Raw genomic sequence first — 14,253 nt, 5'->3', positions numbered from 1 at the left:
TCTGGTGGATAGGCTTGAAGAAGTCTATAGCCACCTATGTAGCAAAGTGCTTGACTTGTGCGCAAGTAAAGGCTGAACATCAAAAGCCGTCAGGCTTGCTACAACAGCCTGAACTTCCCGAGTGGAAATGGGAAATGGTGACAATGGATTTCATCACCAAACTACCAAAGACAAAGAAGGGAAACGATACAATATGGGTAATAGTTGATAGACTGACTAAGTCAGCGCATTTCCTACCCATAAAGGAGACTCATAGCTCCGAAATATTAGCCCAGTTGTTTGTAGACAAGATTGTAGCCCTTCATGGAGTGCATGTGTCTATCATCTCCGATAGAGATACTAGATACACGTCACACTTTTGGAGAAGCTTCCAGCAATCCTTGGGTTCACGTTTGAATTTCAGTACGGCTTACCACCCTCAGACAGATGGACAGAGTGAGCGTACGATCCAAACGTTGGAAGACATGCTCCGTGCATGTGCAATCAACCTAGGTGGCAGTTGGGATAACCACCTACCATTGGTCGAATTCTCCTATAACAACAGCTACCATACAAGCATTAAGGCTGCACCTTTTGAAGCCCTATATGGTAGAAAATGTAGAACGCCCGTTTGTTGGGCAGAAGTTGGAGATGTCCAAATGACAGGACCTGATATAATATTCGAAACAACGGACAAGATTGTCCAAATTCGCGATCGATTGAAAGCTGCCCGAGATAGGCAGAAGAGCTACGCAGATTTGAAGCGTAAGCCTTTCAATTTCGAAGTAGGCGACAAAGTATTACTTAAGGTATCACCCTGGAAGGGGGTGATGCGATTCGGTAAGAAAGGCAAGCTAAGCCCGAGATATATTGGACCTTTCGAAGTAATCGAACGTGTCGGATCGGTTGCCTACAAATTAAACTTACCGGAAGAGCTCAGTGGTATCCACAATGTGTTCCACATCTGTAACCTGAAGAAATGTTTCGCTGACGAATCACTGGTTATATCGCATACAGATGTACACATCGACGGAGCTTAAAATTCGTTGAGAAACTTGTGTCGATCGAGGATCGACAGGTTAAGAAACTTCGCAGGAAGTATATACCGATTGTGAAAGTAAAATGCGATGCCCGTAGAGGTCCCGAGTACACGTGGGAGGTAGAATCCACGATGAAGGAGAAGTACCCTCATCTATTCCAATAAATCTCGAGGCGAGATTTTTTTTAAGGGGGTGAGGATGTAGCACCTCGAAATTTTGCGTCCAATAATGTATTGACACGTGTCTTAAGATTACACGTGGTAATAAATACTAAATAAAGGACTAAAGTTGACAAACATTGAAAGTATGTAAATTCAAGGGTTAAAAATGTCAATGAGGGATAAATATACTATACAGTAGCCCTAAATTATGTTCGTACCTTCAAACGAATGAATCATGGATCGTACGGAACAAATTGTGGAAGAAAGTGAGGAATTACAAACTACAGAGGGCCAAATGTGTCAACCTGTTTAAGTTATACCTCTGAGTGACCTTTGGGCATGCCCGGGGCTTTGTAATGGTAAATTATACTCACTAGAACGCGCGATATAAATTTCGCGAAGTTCCGATTCAACACGAGAAAGTTATGATCAAATTCGTTAATAAGGGTTAAAAGCGTCAAACTTTGAAAGTAATGACTTTTCGGGTAATAATAAATTAACCAAGGGTTAATATGTTGGGTAGAAGTTCCGAGGCCCTTATACGCAAATAACTGAGGCCCAAATCGCAAAGTTACCCCTTCAAAATCGAAAGGCCAGGTCAATGATTACAATAGATTTGAAAATCTTGAAAATCCAGTCTCAGGCGACCGGCATTAGAGATGCAAATAATCTTACGCGGGCCGCGAGCCATGTGCAGATTCGTTGCCTGACATTAGGATTCAGGCGACCCGCGTAAGGGTAGCCTGATCCTTAACGCGGGCCACGTCAAGGCCCCAGTTGCAGAATTCGGGGACAAGAGCACTGTTTGCTGTTTTAACCGACTTAGATCGCAATTACGGAAGCATGGGCGCCCCCTAAACGTCCCCTAGCACTCAGGGACACATGTTGATGATCTAGAAACACTTGTAGGCATGTGTGGCAATGATCTAAGGTTCCTAAACTAGTATAAAAGGGCCTTATGTTACAACATTGTTCTTCACATCTTCACCTGCATTCTTGATCACTTCTGGAGCTCAAGAACTCTCCCTTAGCATCTCTGGTCGTGTACCAAGCTTCTGTAAGTATGCCTAACCCTTTGTGGTTTAGTTTTACATAGTTATAGCTTAAAAGTCAATCCGTCGTAATTAACGATTGACTTTACGATAAATCACAAATGGTCCAGTGGTTTGTCGAATCAAAGGTAGTTATATGTTGGTAATCATGTGGGCATTAAACCCCTAAAAGGGCACCCTCTGATTCCCTCTCTAACTAGTCCGAATGTCGAGTCAAACTTGCTTAGAAAAAGTCAACAGAATGCTATTTTGCGATTTTATGCATAATCGGTAATGTAGATAGCGTGTAACCTGTTTTAACACTCATATAACATGATAATAAGTATATTAACTAGTCTAAGCTTGTTTGATCCGACCATTTACTGTTTTGACCCGGTTCGGAGCCGAAAGTCGCAAAACTTTGAGTTTTGCTTTGACTTCAGTTCTGACCCATTATGGTATGATTTAGATATGCCTTAGGACTCTCTTAGGACCAGGTTACATGATGGTATAACCCTCTGTGACCGGTTCGTTGTTTGTCCGAGTCTTTTGCACATTTCCGTTAAATGCTTAAAAGTTGACGGTAACGCCCTTTTTACTTTAAAACGAGAATTTTGGACACGTGAAAGGACAATAACCTTAGTTACTGATTTCTAAGCATGTCCCTAAAATTTCACGTCAATCCGAGGTCCAGAATAGGAGTTATGCTAAATAGCGCAATTACGGAAACTTTAGTAATTAAACGGCGCAATTAGCATAACGCCTATCTAAGCCCAAATTTCGACACCAAACCTTTTACACACTGATGTAAAATAATATTTTGGGATTTTTAAAGATTTTTAATCATTTTTAGCCTGCTCATAACCTGCGGTTATGGCATCGGTTCAGTAAATACCGAATATACCCTTTTTTTGACATAACTTGAGTTCTACAAGGTATTTTGACCCGATTCCAGTTGCTACTGATTTTAAATAATAAATAGAGTATTTTGGACTTTATGAACTGTTCGGAAAACTCAGATTTCCTGTAGAACTCAGAAACCTCTTTTATAATCTTTAAAATGACCGAAATACCCCTACGGGGCATATAATGGATTTAAACTCGTTACGGGCATTATGGAAGGTATCCTACTGATACCACAACCTCTTTTAAGCATATTGACTTAGGAAACCTGTGTAGGACTCTTACGGTTACCCGTTACGCCTTTTGCGCGCACGGTTCGGTTTATGTAACTAGTTTACATAAACTAGCCGAAACGGGTCAAACCTTATTGTTTTGACCTCAAAATCCAGAGTGTGGTTATATTACCCATATAAAACAAGTCTTCAAACTTGTTGGGTCCAAACCACATTCCATTCCCAGTTTTCGCCTTTCACGCGATTAAATCGTAATTATCCTTTGAAACTGACCGGTCTAAGCTAAGGCTAAATTAAAGACCCGTTAGGGTTCTAATAGGTTGTTTAAACCTTCGTTCCAGAATAGGAGACCGGTAAAAGAAACTTGCATTTGTTTATTAAGGATTATTACTTGCTCAGGTAAATACTTTTAACTTATTTTCCGTTATACGGGCTTGGGTTACGGTATTTAAAATACCGCTTGGTCGGGCAATTGACCCCAACTCATTAGTAGTCGGGTGATTTCAATGTGACCCGTTTAAAAATTGGTTTTGTTGGCTTTACGCCTTTGGGAGCTTAATGACCATGTCCCGGATATCCTTGGCATCATTTTACGAAATGGCCACGACCTAGACACGCGGGTGTAGGCGTACACCCGTCAATGTGTCCTTAATTATAAAGGTATAGCCGTTGGTTTTCCCGCCGCGGTTTTATGCTATGTGGTGTGTCTATTAACCTTAAACCCGACACGACCCAGGCGACCGAACGCATAGTGAACATGTAATTCTTTTACAAGATTTAACTATAAATTACCTCAAGTTATAAAGAGTTTGTGCCTTGTGCATTCAAATCAATTTTATTAAACATTTTACAAAAGTGTTGGTTGAATGTATTTACCAGTGTAAACTGACGTATTTTCCCCAAAAAGATTAATGCAGGTTCTACTCGTAATAGGCTGGCCACTCCTTAGCATCGTTAGAGTCTCGTAAGCTTGGGATGCCAATATCTGTTGAACAATTATTTTTCTATCTTATTTTGATCCCTGTGGATTATATTTCGACGATTGTGATACTTGGATATTACATTCAATAGTTGAAATATATTTATCTTTATGCTTCCGCTGTGCATTTATATATTGTGTGGTTTGACTATATTGTTGCCAACTACGTCACGGTAATCCCCCACCGGGCCCACCGGTGATACACGTGGAAATCGGGGTGTGACACCTATCGAACACTTAACTCACTAGACACGCTGTTTACACTCAGTTCAAGGACTTACGCTTCTGTTTCCATGCTTAAGCTTACTCAACGCGCTCCCTTCAATCCAATACAGACTGTGTTTACTAGTTAAACACGCACTGTGAGTATACTCGAACCCATTTTCGTTTAACGCACTTTTGGGTGTTACATACGTTCTATATCAAAACACAACACACAACGCAAACACTTTATGAACGCTAATCGCTCCTGCATGCTATACGTGAACTTTGAATGCTTGTACTATGTTATACAGTGTTACACTAGACCGCCTCTAGCAACGATAGTACTGTAGTTTGGACTCAGCACCTGTCATGGACAGGGATTGCTAGGGATCACATTACTTTACTTCACGTGTTCGCTAAACATGTGTCGCGCATACTCTATAACGCAGTCTCGTGGTTAGGTTGTAAAATTGTTTGATAGTTACATGCTTTGCCCGTTACGTGTTACATGTTGGTTATGCGTAAAACGCTTTTCGTACTATTACTATGCAAACTTGTGTACTCACCTTTACTTTATGTATAGACTTTATTTTAACGTATGTGACAGGTTGATTTGGATGTTATGCTTAATCAAGATAGGCAGTCTAGAAACTCATCTAATAGAAATTTAGGTTGTCGGACTTGTTTTGCTTTTGAGAACTTGCTGTCTGTAATAATTATTTGTTGAATATTTGTTCGTTGGTATGGGACAATGAATGTTAAAAATATTGGTAATGGATAGTTGTTATGGATTCTCTTGAGCAATCTGGTTCGCCTAGTGCCGCGCCCCGATGTTTCCGCCATCGGTTGGGGTGTGACAGATTGGTATCAGAGCCATAACTATAGGGAATTAGGTCGAGTCGTATAGTATTGACCTAGTCTATAGTCTAAGTACCAACAGACCAGCTTCGTGCGAACGCATTAGGGGTTTGTACGAGCCTACTTTTGATACTCTCGCTTGAACTCGCGAAAACTACATCTTCGTGCAAACCAGCATAATACAGCTTAAAAGCGAAAGCAGCATTTCCTAAGGCTGAAAACTATATTGCTTTCCTAAGGCCGACACAATACACACGTTTTCGAAAAGGCTCGCATAATACAACCGAGTGATTGGGTCGAGATTAGGTGTGAAAACCAAGAACTCTCGATAAGATCGCTTACTCTACGCGTATTTTTACTCTCAGCATGAGAACCCCTGTTGAGTTAGGAGTGACATCCATACCTCGACAGAGATCTCCATCTCTATCTCGTCGTTTTGCCACATTGTCAGGAGCGAAGTTGTTAAGTTAGGGGTGAAACCCGCATCTTAATAACGCGTCCCACTCCCTACCTTGATTTTTCAAACTCTCACCAAAGTCTCGATTGTTCTAATGACTCGAGTCACGTAGTAACTGGAAAGATGAGTGTTGTTCACCGAGTTTCAGTGAGAGCACAGTCTATTAGGCCAAAGCGTGTACTCGAGGTCGTTGTGAATAGTTGAATCCCTTTGGGTAGTCGATGTCTAATACCCAAGGCACCATGTTTTCAATATCTATCCTGCAAATCGCCGATTTTATGCGTCCTCGATTTTATCACGATTTTGTGTTTTAGGTTGGGAAAGCTGTACTCTACACTGATGGTTTCGATTTAACGCTTCTCGCTACGCAAAACGCGCACAACTCGCACAACCCCTCTAACCTAAAATGCTAACTAAACGCGAACAAACTAAGAAGGCTCATACGCTACTCCACTCGATATACTACTCGCTACTCTACTCGCTATCTCGCTCGCAACTCTCGAACGCGCTATGCAACCTTGAGATGTAGGTGAATACGTGCAAAATATGTAGGTGAATACGTGTAAAATATGTTGGTGAATACGTGCAAAATATGTGGATTATGTGCTCATATGTGCTTACGTGCTTATGTGTATACGTGCTTATGTGGTTTATGTGCCTACGTGACTATGTGTTATGTGCCTACGTGTTCCTGAGCTTTACCTAATAATAATAATAATAATAATAATAATAATAATAATAATAATAATAATAACAACAACAACAACAATAATAATAATAATAATAATAATAAGTATGTGGTTAAACGCTAAACTTTTCAAACTAAACCCGATATAATCGAATCTCATCTAATTCTTATGACGACGTCTGATGCAGAATCTGCACTCGACAATGTCGTCATTTGGATCCCACACGCACCGGGCTGCTCGAAGAAACCATGTTGACAAGCGTATTGCTTCAACGAGGTCAGCAGCAAATCATCCGTCGAGTCAAAGAGCGACACGCCCAAAGCTCCTTTCAGCTTTAAGAAATTCAAGGCCTGCGGTCCTGCAAACTTCACTGGTGAAGATGGACCCAGTGCTATGTTTCAGTGGTTTGACTCTATCGAAGTCACCTTCAGGTAAAACAGATGCCCAGAAAATCTGCCCAGTGCTTGTTTTGCTTTTGAGAACTCGTTATCTGTAATAATTATTTGTTCGTTGGTATGGGACAATGAATGTTAAAAATATTGGTAATGGATAGTTGTTATGGATTCTCTTGAGCAATCTGGTTCGCCTAGTGCCGCGCCCCGATGTTTCCGCCATCGGTTGGGGTGTGACAATTTGTACACTATTTCAAGCAGGGGAACATAATGCACAATTCCAATGGGAAAATTGAAACACGAATATTCAATTAGGTTAACAAAATGGAAAAGAAAAACACAAATCAAGTTTATTATGATGTCTTGATACTTGAGTACATGGAGTGTAACAACTCGTTTTGAAGACGTGAACAAATATACTGTTAAATGATTAACGAGTAAAATAGTTATTTGAATTGTTATGTGTTTTAGACAAGTAATTAGTATTATAAAATATTGTTATAACAACAAACAAGACCGATTACAGATGAGTAAAATCCAATCATCGTGTCGAAAATGTTACAAATTTTTGAGGCTCGGTTTCAATAACTATAAAAAAAGATTATTTATAATGGTTTCACTACACAAAAGTTTTTCAATGTAACTCAAATAACAAAGTCGTGTTTTACATTGATCGAAAACCATAAAAACAAATATTGATGTCGGCTCCAATGACACCGATGCCAGTACCGATATTGTACGACCAATACTAGCTTGGTTCGTCACCGTACCACTATTTCGAATACAACTATGTTTTCAATAAAACGAATATCTGAATATCGATGAAAAAAATTAAACGAAGGAACGCATTTAGTGGCTAAAACCCACGCATTGCGACAAAGATGTAGAATTTGTATGTGATACGTGGTCGAAAACCGGTGTTCGTTAATGTTTAAGTTCATGTATTTGCTTAACTTTTAATCTTGAATAGCCTACTTTTAATGGGGTTTGTGTTTTGCAGGTCTTACGGAGTTTAAGGAGCTACTTGGGAGCTTTACGGAGCACCGGGAGCGAACGGGATCAACCGGGGATGTGAAATGACAAAACCAGGTTAATCACGAAGATTGGATGTGTTTTGGGGGATGTTAATGGATTTAAAATGAATATATTGGAAGATGGCATGATAGAGGACTGAATTACGAGTATGTAGGCGAAAACGGTGAGTAAAACGGAGCTATAACGAAGAAGTTATGAAGAAAACAAGAAATCAGGAAATCCGCACCTACATGGGGCGTCAGGACGCCCTAAATGGCCGTCGGCGACGCCCTCCCTGTATGTGTGTCGCGAGTTTTGTTGTTTAATGAGTTGGGGCAGTATTTTAGGTGAGGTTTTGACCAATTTTCAGGGGTTACGAGTTGGGGAAGCTGAAAACACCATATTGGAACCATTCTTGATCATCTTTTTCATCCCTAACCCATCTCTAACACCACCACTACTCTCCTTCACCTCTAACCCTAACCAAATCACCTTCACCATCATCATCAAACCCTCTACCATCATCCCCAATCGATTCTCCACCAAACCCTAACACCTACCCTCCATCATTCCACCAAGACTCAAGGTCATGGTGCCATGTTCGTGCTCGTCATCCGGTGATCGCGTCCATTCAACCATGAGCGGCTAGTCTCGTCGGTTTCACCCCGGTGTAGATCGTTGTAAGATTTTCTAGGGTTTAGCATTTGTATTTTGAACTGATTTCGTGACAAATTGTTTAGTATTTGAAACCTTTGATAATTGTCTTGCACGAATTGACGTCAACCCGCGCGTTGCAGCGGGATGTCGATTATGAATGTTTTTAGTATCACTATATAAGATGCAAAAATGCAAAACATTCTTTTCATTTTGCTTAGCTTCCACACTGAAGCGTTTTACTTCAAAACAATCTTTTCACGTAATAAATATTATACATATATATATATATATATATATAGGGTAGGGATATGGTAAAAAGTGTCTAAAATGTGAGAAGGGTAAGAAGTGTTTTAAACCATTGGATATTTGATCTAATGGTTGAGATCAATAGGGTATAAAATGTAAATTGTGTTTCAATTAGAAGGACCTTATGTAAAATTAAAGGGCAATAGTGACTTTTCCAACGTTTCAAATATGGTAACCGTTTCAAAACCCCCATCAAATGTCCTATAAATCAGCGAATTTATGGTAACTGTTTCAAAACCCCCATCAATCTCCTAAAAATCAGCGAATTTCTCGTACTGAAATAAATTCTTCGATTTCCTTCACAACAACTTTTTATAACACTATAAAGAACAATATATTACATGATAAAGCACTATAGGAAAATATAACACTATCTGTTTACTGTAAGATACTATACATAAATAAAACACTGTTGATGGAGGATAAAACACTATGAAAAGGCACAGTATATTACATGATAAAACACTATAGGAAGATATAACACTATCTGTTTACTGTAAGACACTATACAGAATAAAACACTATTGATGATGATAAAACACTATGAAAGGAACAGTATATTACATGATAAAACACTATAGAAAGATATAACACTATCTGTTTACTGTAAGACTATACAGAATAAACACTATTGATGGGGATAAAAACACTATGAAAAGAAGATTAAAGATGTCTGTACATAATATGACAGTATTGACTGGGGAATATAACACTACAACAAGAACTTACCGTGAACAATTAAATGTATAGAACAATTCGAATTCGAATCACATCCCTAATATATCGCCTGATATTTTTGGCAGTTATCTTTAGAAATCAATTAATTGATAAGAATGGACAATTACTAATATACCCTTTTGAATTAATTAAGATAAGGGACACTTGTCATTCCCAAATTATTTCTCACACTTCTCACAAAAGTTGGACTTTTTACAGGATCCTCTACCTATATATATATATATATAGGGTAAGGTTCATGCGAGAACCACCTTTATTGCGAGAACCGTGAGAACCAATGTGAACACAACCTAAAATAGCTAAAAAAAACCTAACCCCCACCCCCCAAAAACCTAAACCCCCCACCCCCCCCCCCCTAAAAAAAAGAAAAAAAAAACCTAACCCCCCCCACCCCACCCCCCCTCCCCCACCCCCCAAAAACCTAAACCCCCCTCCCCCCAAGCTAAAATGCTAAAAACTAAACCCCCAAAAAACCTAATAAACATTAAAAAAATCTAATTTTTTTTAATATTTTTTATGTTAAAATCGCTACTTTTAGTAGCCAAAAAAATTTTTTTTTTTAAATTTTTTTTTTAAATTTTTTTTTGGCTACTAAAAGTAGCGATTTTTATATAAAAAATATTAAAAAAATTTTGTGTGTTTTTTAGCTATTTTTAAGCATTTTTGGTTGGGTTCACATTGGTTCTCGCAATAAAGGGTGGTTCCTAACGGATCTTTGTCCTATATATATATATATATATATATGTGTGTGCGTGTAAACTTTCCTGTATGGTTATTAAGTTGTCGCATGGGCTGATGATGTTTTAATGGTTGTACCATCATATTACCTATCAAGTTCAATGATATTTCTATCATTACAATTTAATTGTTCTTTAACATCTCAAACCAAACTATTTCATGTATGGAGAAAAAAAAAATTATAGATAAACCTATAATCATCTAAAACAGTACCTGTACTTCAACATATGTAACTTGCATTGCATTTATTAATTCACACCTATCATTTTCCCCAACGACAATCTCATCATCAAACAAATCAAACTTCAAATCATCGTCCACGGCCACATTGTTGATCTCACATATGTTGTGCTAAACGGTATAAGCACATTGCGACCCGTTGACGAACTGGAATCATCGAACAGCGTGGGATGTCTTTTTTAGAGACAATGGAATCTAATTCGTCACATATCATATTAAACGTCGCTTTACTCGTTCGGAAAACTTTAATTTCTCAAATTCCTTGTCTGGTCATTTGACGCTATTGTAATGCTCCCACAACATCTTCGACCTTTCCTTCACCCACAATTGTTGCTCGTTGTGGTGCTGGCTTGAACTTGCCTCCTCAACTACCGTCACACCGCCCTTGAATTTTGGCGTCCATGATTTCTTTGGTCTCCTTTCTGTATCCAACATTTCTGAAGCAAAATTCATACCAATTATTTTAGGCTAGGAATATCATACAACATTGATGTGAAATCCAGTCAAGGATAATGAAAGAGAGCAGAAAACATTTGAGGATGAAACTGAAAGGACAACAATAGAAGCAGCAACATGTCGAAACATCATCACCAACATGTCAATCATTTTAATATTATCCCAAAATAACATGGATCAAAAGTAAATAAACGATGTAATAAATGTTCGTCAAGAAATTGAAGTTCAATGGGAACCGGGATCACGGTTCCGCGCCAACCCTACTGTTTGTTACGAAACAAATACAATCAAGTTTCAATTACAAATTGAGTTTCGATAAGAGGAGGCATAACATGTCCATACAAAAGAAAACCTAATCTAATCATATACGTACTAAGTTTTATATTTAAACACTTGGTAACATCTCAAATTGTCCAATTCAACCTTATTCATACAAAAAAAAAATCCCCAGTTTCAGTGTCTTCTTAATAGATATAACATAAATGGTGATGTAACAAACAAATACCGGTTAAAAATCCAGATCTGTACTCAAGGGCTTTGGAGTTTTTGGAGATATGGAAGAAAGTGTCGAACCCGAATCGGTGAGTAATATACAATTGATGCGGCACAGTGTATAAGGAAAAGGATTTGATAAAATAGAAACGAAGGAAAATTGCTTTATGGATACGGTGTGATCGAGAATAGAACCGACGTCATATTAGTGTTGAAGATGCATAACCACCACAACGGTTAGCTATTTGTGGTCTAAAACAACGCATTGTATATATAAAAGCAAAGAGGTGCCTTCCAATGAAAAGACGTGATGGTTTGTAAAGGCAACCCAAGTTGCTAATTGTATAATAGTATAATTTGTTTCGAATTCGTAAATTGTCGAGTGATGATAAAATTTGACTATGCGAAATGGTTATGTGCAATTATGCCTTATCTTAGGTTAGGATTTACATGTCCGAGATAATGAAGTGCATTGTGGTCCGTTGTCTATGACGTAGATAGCAATTGGCACCTAAGTTTCGTGATAGAAATCCGTTAATCACTATATGCAATTGAATCAAGTTAAAACATGTAGGAAACTTAGGTCTTACAATTATCGAACCGGGTGTGATCCATGCCCCTAATTCTTGTTTTCAGTTAAATAATTTAGTTTGCAATCTTAGTTAGTAAGCAGTTGTTTTAAATAATATCAATTTGTCGGTTCACTCCGAGTTCTTTTCAAAAATCAAACAAACTTATAAAAATTAGCAAACTTCATAATCACATTGTACATTTTTGTAAATAGTCTAACTAATCGAATAGGTCATGCGATACTGACCACATGCTCTTCGTGGGTACGTTACCCGACTTACCCTAGCTACCTAGGTTTAATTGGGTTTTTGACTGATCGGGACGACATGGTCACGTCAGTATGGCTCGGTTTCAACGACTACAAAAGAAATGTTATTTACAATGGTTTTATTACACAAAAGTAGTATGATGTAACCTACAAAATAAAGTCGTATTTTACATCGATTGGATACCATTAAAACCAATATTTATACCAGCTCTGATAACACCGATACTGGTATCGATGTTGTTCGGTCCATATCAGTTCGGTACGTCACCGTGCCGCTATTTCAGATACAATTCGGTTTTCAGTAAAATTTATACAAGAATGTCGAGAAAAAAAATTAAACGCAACCTTGTATTTAGTTTTTATATAAAAATAACTAACAATTGAAAGTTTTATAAAAGTTATAGGATGTAACCCAAAACTAAAATCATATTCTACTTCGATCGAAAACCATGAAAATAAATACCAAAATTGTACCGATATTATTCGGTCGGTACCGGCTCCGTTCGTCATCATACCGCTATTTCGAATACCTAATTCCGTTTTTTTATTAAAATTTATGTCAGAATGTCAATAAAAAAAAGTAAAACACAAGGTTATTGAGTTTTTATACAAAAAGCCTAATGAACAAAGGTTATAAAAGTTTACGATGTAACCAAAAAATAAAGTGTGTTTTACATCGATAGAAAACCTTAAAAATGAATGCTGATACCGGTAGTAATATTGTTCAACCGGTAAAGGCTCTGCTCGTCACCGTATTGCTCTTACGAATACAACTCTATTTTCAACAAAATTAATATTGACACGTCGAGAAAGAAAATTAACGCAACTACGCATTTAATTTTTCTAAAAAAGCTAACAAACGAAAGTAATAGGAGAGTAATAAAACTATCTGGTTAAAAACATGTATTCTTTATAATATTAAATGAAATGAAAACTTTTAAGAAAAGTCAAGTCACTATCCACCAAGTGATGTTGTTTAGTCGGTACTGGCCCGATTAGTTATTGTACCGCTATTTCGAATACAACTCCGTTTTCAATAAAGTTTATGTCAAAATGTTGAGAAATATATTAATTTAAACACAACCTCGTATTTAGCTCTTTTTTCTAGAAAACTAACGAACAAAAGTTATAAGAGAAATAAATTAGTCGATTCTTTATAATATTAGAGGATATTAAAACTTTTAGAAAGAAGTCAAGTCACTATTCACTTAATGATGTTGTTCGGTCGGTATTGGCTCGTTTAGTCACCATACCACTATTTCAAATACAATTCCATTTTCAATAAAGTTGATGTCATAATGTCGAGAAAAGAATTAAATTAAACGCAACCACACAGAGTCGTACCCAATAAATCTAAAAAAATAGACCCTTGGAGACATGAAAAATGGGTCCAAAATTGTGGTTAAGGAGAAATGAATTAAAAAAGTATTATATTGGTGCTAGAGCCAAGTCTTGAACTTGAAACCTCAGCATTATCTTGAGATGATTTTTTCCACTCCACTACCAACATTTTTATATATCATATATGGATGCATGTACTATATATATAGGCTTCGGTTCAATTAAGAACCACCACGAGTTGTGAGAACCATGAGAACCCTTACTTCCCACGCGAGTTGGGCCACAATTTTTTGGACAAACATAGATGAAAATATTATAAACACATCCGTAAAAACGCAAACACAAAATTGTCGAGTTGCTAGTTACGCCTGATATAAGTTTTGTTTACGCCTGATGTAATTTTGTTACGACGATTAATTTTTTTTACACCTGATGTAAATTTTTGCATGCGACAATTTTTTTATTTTTATTTTTTTTGCTGAAACAAGTGATTTTTTTAAATATTTG

This window comes from Helianthus annuus, chromosome 8 (assembly GCF_002127325.2).
Source record: "Helianthus annuus cultivar XRQ/B chromosome 8, HanXRQr2.0-SUNRISE, whole genome shotgun sequence".
In the NCBI taxonomy this organism is placed as follows: Eukaryota; Viridiplantae; Streptophyta; class Magnoliopsida; order Asterales; family Asteraceae; genus Helianthus; species Helianthus annuus.
This window is presented reverse-complemented; position numbering follows the sequence as displayed.